The sequence below is a fragment of the Pygoscelis adeliae genome, unplaced genomic scaffold, assembly GCF_000699105.1.
Source record: "Pygoscelis adeliae isolate BGI_AS28 unplaced genomic scaffold, ASM69910v1 Scaffold110, whole genome shotgun sequence".
Classification (NCBI taxonomy): domain Eukaryota; kingdom Metazoa; phylum Chordata; class Aves; order Sphenisciformes; family Spheniscidae; genus Pygoscelis; species Pygoscelis adeliae.
Window position 1 is genome coordinate 736694 of NW_008823919.1, and position 7970 is coordinate 744663.

At 36.9% G+C, this 7970-nt stretch overlaps 1 long non-coding RNA gene across 1 annotated transcript in view; it reads left to right on the forward strand.

The window, feature by feature from the left end:
* Nucleotides 1-6008: 6008 nt before the first annotated feature.
* The window catches only part of LOC103913176, a 2905-nt gene continuing 943 nt past the window's right edge, over nucleotides 6009-7970 (forward strand). Inside the window, exons 1-2 of the long non-coding RNA XR_663410.1 lie at nucleotides 6009-6073; nucleotides 6461-6576. This is a non-coding gene — a long non-coding RNA (uncharacterized LOC103913176). The remainder of the gene's footprint in view (nucleotides 6074-6460; nucleotides 6577-7970) is intronic.

Below are 7970 nucleotides of genomic sequence, written 5' to 3' on the forward strand. Positions count from 1 at the left end.
GGTCCAGAGGAGGGCCACGAAAATGATCAGGGGGATGGAACACCTCTCTTGTGAAGAAAGGCTGAGAGAGTTGGGGTTGTTCAGCCTGGAGAAGAGAACGCTTTGGGGAGACCTTCTTGCAGCCTATCATTTCTTAAAGGGGGGCTTATAAAAAAGATAGTGGCAAACTGTTTAGCAGGACCTGTTGCAACAGGACAAGGGGGAATGGCTTTAAACTAAAGGGGGGTAGATTTAGACTAGATAGAAGGAAGAAATTTTTTACACTGAGGGTGGTGAAAGAGTGGAAGAGGTTGCTCAGAGAGGTGGTGGATGCCCCATCCCTGGAAACATTCAAGGTCAGGTTGGAGGGGGCTCTGAGGAACCAGATCTAGTTGAAGATGTCCCTGCCCACGGCAGGGGGGTTGGACTAGATGACCTTTAGAGGTCCCTTCCAACCCAAACTATTCTATGATTCTATGATTTTATGAAATTAGGTGAATGAGATAAAATCAGGGATCTTACATTTTTAGAACTTGCTGAGGTCCTTTCACAGACAGCAATTTAGTTTCTATGAGACATAACTATTATTTTCAAGTTGTTATCAAGTGTATTGCAACTAATCATCCCATTTATTGTGTTTACCATAGGAAAAAAATAGCCCTTCATTTGCAGCTTCAAGCTTTCCTGAAAAAGTATTGTTTGGATGAACTATAGATCTATATAGAACCACCATGAGCTGTTTGATGAAACATTTTAATTTATTTCAGTGGAAGTTTAAGTGAGTGACTAAGGACAATTCCTGAAAAGTTCTTAGCACGAGTTCTGTCTGATTTTCTTTCAGTTTCAGAGTGCTTGCTGAATGTTCAGAACCTAAACCGATTTGGACTGTAACTCGTGGTCCTGGTCATAAGAAGAGTAAAATATATTCTTGCCTCTCAGTTTGCAACATTATGTTTTGAGGCATTTTTATAAAAGTGATATAGCTATCTATATCTCTCTATTTGTAGTCTGATCTGGCAGAGGAGAGTTTTTGAGCCAGTGTGTAGTCTATTTAAGCCTCTTGTAGCATCAAATTTTGAGAGAGCAAGAGCTAGCAAAGAAACGTATTTCTAAACACACATTAACTTCAAGGAGGCCAAGATATGTAATGTATCTTAACATATCTAATATATCCAATATGGCAATATTATAAAACGATTAAATGCTGTCCTAACTGTGGAAATAGTAGTGATTATAAATGTTTTTCTTTATTTTTTAATTTTAAAAGTTTGCTTTCACAAATTAGCACTCTACATATTGGTTTTTTTTTTTCTTTGAGAGAGAACTGCATGAATCAGGAAGTTGTATTTTCGCTTTCTATCAGCCTGATGCTATAGGAGTACTGCTATCAGAACTTTGTCTCTGAAGGTTCAGTTTCATATTTTAATTCTCCTGTAAGCCATATCTGATTTTTTTTATAAAAGGTAAAATTGTAGCCACCTTAGTACATTTTCTATTAAAATCAAAGATAAATAGAAATACGTGAGCTAAATATTTTAATGGAAATATTTTCTGGTATCTGCTTTAGTGCAGAGAATATAATTTTTCAGCATTGTGCTGAAGAATAAGAATTAGAAAACAAATTGAAATTGTCTATTTTCAGTGGTCTAGATGAAAGGAAAATCAAATCACATAAATAAGGACAGTAGTTTTGTCTCACAAAAAATATCAAACTATAGAAATAACTGTTATATTTGTCATATATGTTTTCTTTGTAATTATTAATTGTGGAAGACATTATAGCTCTTTTAGGGCTTATGAAAAAGGTATTCTGCAGACAGCCTTCTGAGCATACTTGCTAAAATAAATAGAATAAGTCATTGCTAACATTGGTAAATCTTTTACTGAGTAACTTTAGAAGCTTCGCTTACACTTTCAATTAATTTGATTATTTTGACTATTGTTTAATTAATAACCAATCTAAACAATGTCAAGTGCTGTGCAGTCACAGAGCTAAACATGATTCTGGTCCTTCAGAACTTGCAGTTTTACAAAGACACAAATTCAACAGTTACGCCAAAATATCATGCATCCAGATCCAAATCTCAGCTGGTGAGCTCAGGGGCAATATTTAGTTTAGTAGGAATAAAGTCTGTTGGTACTGAGAAGAGAGACACAGAGAGCACAAGGCAGTTTAGAGCCTCACAGAGGTTGTTAAAAGTCATTCTGCTATGCTCAGACATTGCAGCTGATCTGAAATTTCTGTCACTGGATCTCTGGCTAGTGGAGTAACGTACATAAGATATAGTGGTACAACGTCACATGCTGTAAGGGGCATATTAAAGATACTAGAAAACTTGGAGCTCGGAATTTTCTTGTTTTTTTTTTTTTATTTGTGTGGTTGATAAGCCTGCTATTTTAATGTACTGTAATTCTTTAATTACTCCTCTGCATTATTATGCATTTGGGTAACTGCAATAAAACGCAATTATGAAATGTGTAACATGTAAAATATTATTCAGATATGTGCACTGATTCATAACACACAACTGTCTCTTACACATAGAAGGTAAAAAAGAATATTCAGAAAGCCAAAAATCCTCATGAATGTTCCATTATTTCTCTTTCCTGTAGAAAGTTTTATACGGATCTATTCAGACTGAGGCTTTCTAAGGAATTGGATTGTTTTGCTTTATAGTTAAGCAAAATAAAATGTATTAAGAATTACATTTATGATTAGAATGTTAGTGCACTTTGTTGAGTTACCCATATATCCAAATAGCATACACTTAAGGGGTTCACAATGTGATCAGCAGAAAAAACGTAATGCGTTCAGTAACAAGAAATTTTGCACTATGGAAATGAGTCATTTTATCAAAATGAACTAGCAGGAATACTAGACCTCTGAGGCTAATCTTATTTTTAAGAGGTGAAGTGTGTATATCAGTAATTTACCTCAGAGTTGCCTACAGTAATGAAATTTTGAAAGTGTTTATTATAAATTTGATGTGGAGAGACTGCAGAGGTTAGGCATGAATTAATCTAGCAGAAATGCAGATAACCTCTGTGTGCACCCTAAGTTGCCTTATCAAGCAAACTGTGATGGGGGACTGAACACTTGCTTAACACTGTCAACATAAATGAAACATCACATATTGCTTTATCATCAACAGCAGACATGCAAGGGTTTTTGTCATACTGCTATATTTCTCTAGTACAATATGCTGTAAGAAGTGACCCACTTTCAAATCCAGTACATGCAGTAATACCTGCAGAAAAACACTGATGTTGCTCCACTGCAAAAGGAAAAAAGGCTAAAGCAGTGGAAGCAAGACTGCTTAAGTGTTTGAGTAGTGTGGATGCTAGTTTTTCAAGTTTCTTGGCAGTGTACAAGGCAACCAACTGGGAAATACAGAGCCCAGCAGTAGTGACTACATGGTCTCATGAACGAGAACTTGTTTTAAACATTGGGTGGAAATATTTTTCATAGTGGTCAATCTGCAGCTTTCACTGCTTGATGTGTCACAAGGAAGGATTCCTACCTTATATTATTGCCATCTTCCTCTGAAGAATATCCAGACTAATACTATTGGAGAACAAATAATGCTTCTATAATATCCGTGAAGAACAAGATACCAAATCCACCACAGCATCAGGAAGAGAATTCCTTATATTGCCCTTTAATTTCGACTCTCAACTCTTTTTTGCTCATGTTTGCACAGTAATAGCCTCACTGAAAATTTGTTTCATATCTTGGAACTCCCAGATGCTCTAATATGGCAAGTAACAATATTAAGAAGGAATATCCACAGTAATAATTCTCTAATTTGCCTTAAAAAAGGGGAAAGGGCTCAGAGGCTATTAAACAGCTTTAGCAGACAAAACCAGTTTTCTGTAGATGAAAGATTTTCTCTCCTTTTCATGCTAAATAGTACTTTTTTGTTAATGATTATATTCAGATTTCTCTTAATAGGGAGGGTTATCCATATTAAAAAACAATATAGGATGTCAAAGACACTCAGGATGTAGGAAGACTTGAGGATACTGATAGATGAAAAATTGGACATGCACTTGCAGCCCAGAAAGCAAACTGTATCCTGGGCTGCATCAAAAGAAGCATGGCCAGCAGGTCAAGGGAGGTGATTCTGCCCCTCTACTCTGCTCTGCTGAGACCCCACCTGGAGTACTGCGCCCAGCTCTGGGGTCCCCAGTGCAAGAAAGACATGGACCTGTTGGAGCGGGTCCAGAGGAGGGCCACAAAAATGATCAGAGGGATGGAACACCTCTCCTGTGAAGAAAGGCTGAGGGAGTTGGCGTTGTTCAGCCTGGAGAAAAGAATGCTCCAGGGAGACCTTGTTGCAGCCTTTCTATCTATAAAGAGGGCTTATAAGAAAGATGGAGAAAGATTTTTTACCAAGGCCTGTAGTGACAGGACAAGGGGCAATGGTTTTAAATTGAAAGAGGGTAGATTTAGACTGGATATAAGGTATAAGGATGAAATTTTTTTACGATGAGAGTGGTAAGACACTGGAACAGGTTGCCCAGACAAATTGTGGATGCCCCATCATTGGATGTGTTCAATGTTAGGTTGGAGGGGCCTTTGAGCAACCTGGTCTACCGAAAGATATCCCTGCCCATGGTGGGGCCTTTGGACTATACGATCTCTAAAAATCCCTTCTAAGCCAAGCCATTCAATAATTCTATTCTGTGATAGTTGTCTGCATCTCCATTAACAAGATTACAGCCTGCTTCAGTTGTGATTTCCTGTTCGTTCCCCTGTAACTTTGGCCTGGGAAAGTGACTTGACCTGAAAAGTGTCAGATGAGTTGCTGCTGCTGAGTAACAAGATGACTTCCCACACTACACTGCATAAAGGTGCTTTCCATATTTAATTCATTGATTGTCTGAATAATGAGAAGGCTGAAACAATCAAGTCTTTACTGAGCAGCATTGAAGAATATGACCACTGAGTACATGTTTTCAACATAAAATATCACCTGAAGATTCCTTGCCTTTTAACAAAACTGATCACAAATCTCAAAACAAAAGAAAATGCTTACTGATCTTTTTTCTTGACCTCAGAGAATGTTGAATTACACAGCTGAAATAAAATGTGGATTTGGCTTTGTGTTTGAGATTGTACTGAAACATGATACTACTCCAGCTTTTGCACTTGCTGCTTAGATGAGAAATAGCAGGCAAAGAAGAAAATTTCTAGAAAAGTTTATTACTACATATGTAAACAGGAAATGTTTGCCACCTAGGGGCACTGGTATGTTTACCATAAAAGTTCAGTGCATACAGTGGGAAAGACACAGATTTGCAACGTGGAGAAAGCCAGCTCCTTCTGGCAGGGCCTGTTCCTTTCTAAGTGGAGAGTTTATATCATTGACCTTTATTTATGGAAACTTTGTTGTCTCACGTATTGTGTGGTGAAATGTTCAGCGTTTCTTATATGAAGCCCTGCTTCAAATACTACATTAGAAAGAATACTTTTCATAAACAGATAAATTGCACAAGCAATGTGGATTTTATTAAACTTGAATTTCCCACTGAAGTTGATTTCAAGTGTAACTGTAGAGTTTTTTTCAGTTGGTATTAACAAAAACAAAGCATGAGTGAACCAGCTTGTTAAATGATAAACTGAAGCTTACCATAATTGAATTGTAGAGGTAATTGCATGTAGAAATACAAGAGGAAAACATCTGGTACACTGAGGGAAACTGTATTTCTGTAGAATATCCTTGAAGATATTGTCCCTTATTTCCATGTGACTATCCTGGTAGCCTGTGAATTCAAAAAGGAGTAGCAATCTGGATTATGTTTTCTTGTTGTTGTTGTGATTTCCTGGTTTTAGCCTCCCCAATCAGTTGCATTTCTGCTATAGCTGAGTGAAAGCTGTGACTAGACCAAATGTATTAAGTCTTGTGGATTGTCCAGTCCTGTTCTGGCTAACATAAACCATAATTTTGTATTTATTTGGAGCGTTCATAGGACATGTAAATGTAGCACTAACTAGTTCCACCAGCTTCACAGCATTCTTGTGCCCAGATACCAGCAAGAGGCTGCTCTAAAGAGCCACAGAATCACAACTGGTTTCTTCACTTTTCTTCAGGTAAGGAATAAAATAAAGTTGTTTTAAAATAAGCAGGGAAGTACAAACGTTAGAAAACCCAAGTCCCAACCAATAAAAAAACTCACAAAACTTGCTACAATAACCTAAGGGGCCATATTTCAAGGTGATTCAGATGTTTCAGGGCAGGGGGGCAGACAAAAAATTGTGTTACTCCCGTTGGTTTAGGTGTTTAAATCCCTTTAAAACTCAGGCCTTCAGTAATGTGTACTGCACTTAGCTATCAGAACACTCGCAGCCATTATTTTTCAATCTACATTTTTTCCTGAAGTTCTTCAGGATATATAACTGCTGTGAATCCTGTACTTACCACATTTCATATGCTTTCCTTCCCACTGTCTTCTCCCTTTTGTTCTACATCATCTTCAGGAACTGGGGAATGGGGTGATTTTCAACAGTATGGAAAAAAGTTGGATACTGGATTTGAAGATCCAGTCATTGTTTAAGAAGATAATAAATCATCAGATATTCAAACTCATTCTATGGTAAGCCCCAGAGATTCTTCAAGCTCTATTCCAAATTCCTCTCTGTCAGTGTCATCATACTTGTTAGCTGTTTGCAGTAGCGATAGCAATCTCTCTTTACATACTTGGTATCAAAATATTCAGTGGTAAAAAATTCAGATAAAAGGGGATTAGAACTCTTCAGATACAGCTGGCGTAAGTTTAACTTCAGAAGTTTTCCCGCAGGACTCCACACTTGTGAGCAAAAAAATGAGCATTGGTTGCAAATCTTTAACCTGTTTTTTTACTTTTCGAAGAATATGAGTAACAAAGTGACTAGAGGAAAAGGAAATTTCTCACTTATGCCAAGTGAAATTAAAATTGAACAGACCTTTTTTTAAAAGTTTGTTTTAAAGGAAAGCATGACAGAAGAGTTCTGTAGAGATCTCAGACCAGTGGGGGAGAGAGACACCAGGCTTTGTTTGATTCTGGTGTCATCTACTCAAGTTTCACTGTAGCATGAGAAGGTAAAGCAACTGGAACAAACTTCAGAGTAAAGTGAAAAGAAGATGCAGCAGCTGGTAGCAGATTTTAAGTTCAAGGCTATTCCGGTTGCTAAAATGTCTTAAAAGTATTTATCAAAAGTACCAAATGCAATAATGTCAGGATAAATCTCATGGAAATTTCTGGGAACTGGAACTTTCTTTATTGAAATTACTGAGTTTACAAGGTAATGTCAAATCAGCTAACATCCACACAGTTCCCAGAAGCAAAAGGTACAATAGTATGTTTCCCAGCAATAAATAGAATTTCTTCCTGCTTTGTTATATCATTTAGAAATAGAAAACCAACAAATTTCAAAGCCAAATCAGAAAATGGAGCCTTAATGATAAGTTTAATCATATAATTAGCAAGGTATGAATAACCTTGGATGAGGGAGACACAGTATCGGTTAAACTGGAAAGAATGCAGCAGTCACACTCATTAGAGAAAGCGCTGAAAAATAAACAGAAAAACTAGAGTTCAAAGTTACTAGGCAACTGCATTTAAAGGAAGAAATGTCAAACTATTTGTTTCTCTTTGGGAGTCCTAGTTATTGAACTGACTGCAAAATTATTGCTAAGCAATAAATTAGCCTGGGAAGTTTCTTTAGATATTCTCTCAATTTTGTTGCTATTGCTTTTTATTTTTGTCAGGAACACATTTCATTAACACTTAGTAAATGTTTATAACACTAAAAAAGACAGTCTAGGCAAACTGTGGTGGGATAATTTCAGTCAAGTGGGCAAATTCCCTAAGGATGTTAAGATTACAAAACTACATGAGAAAGCATGAGATCCATACTTTCTCTCATGTCTGTAGCTGACTAAAAAAGGAAATGGAAATACCAATTAATGTTCCACCTTGCTCAGACAGTATGGTGGGAGTAATCCTTG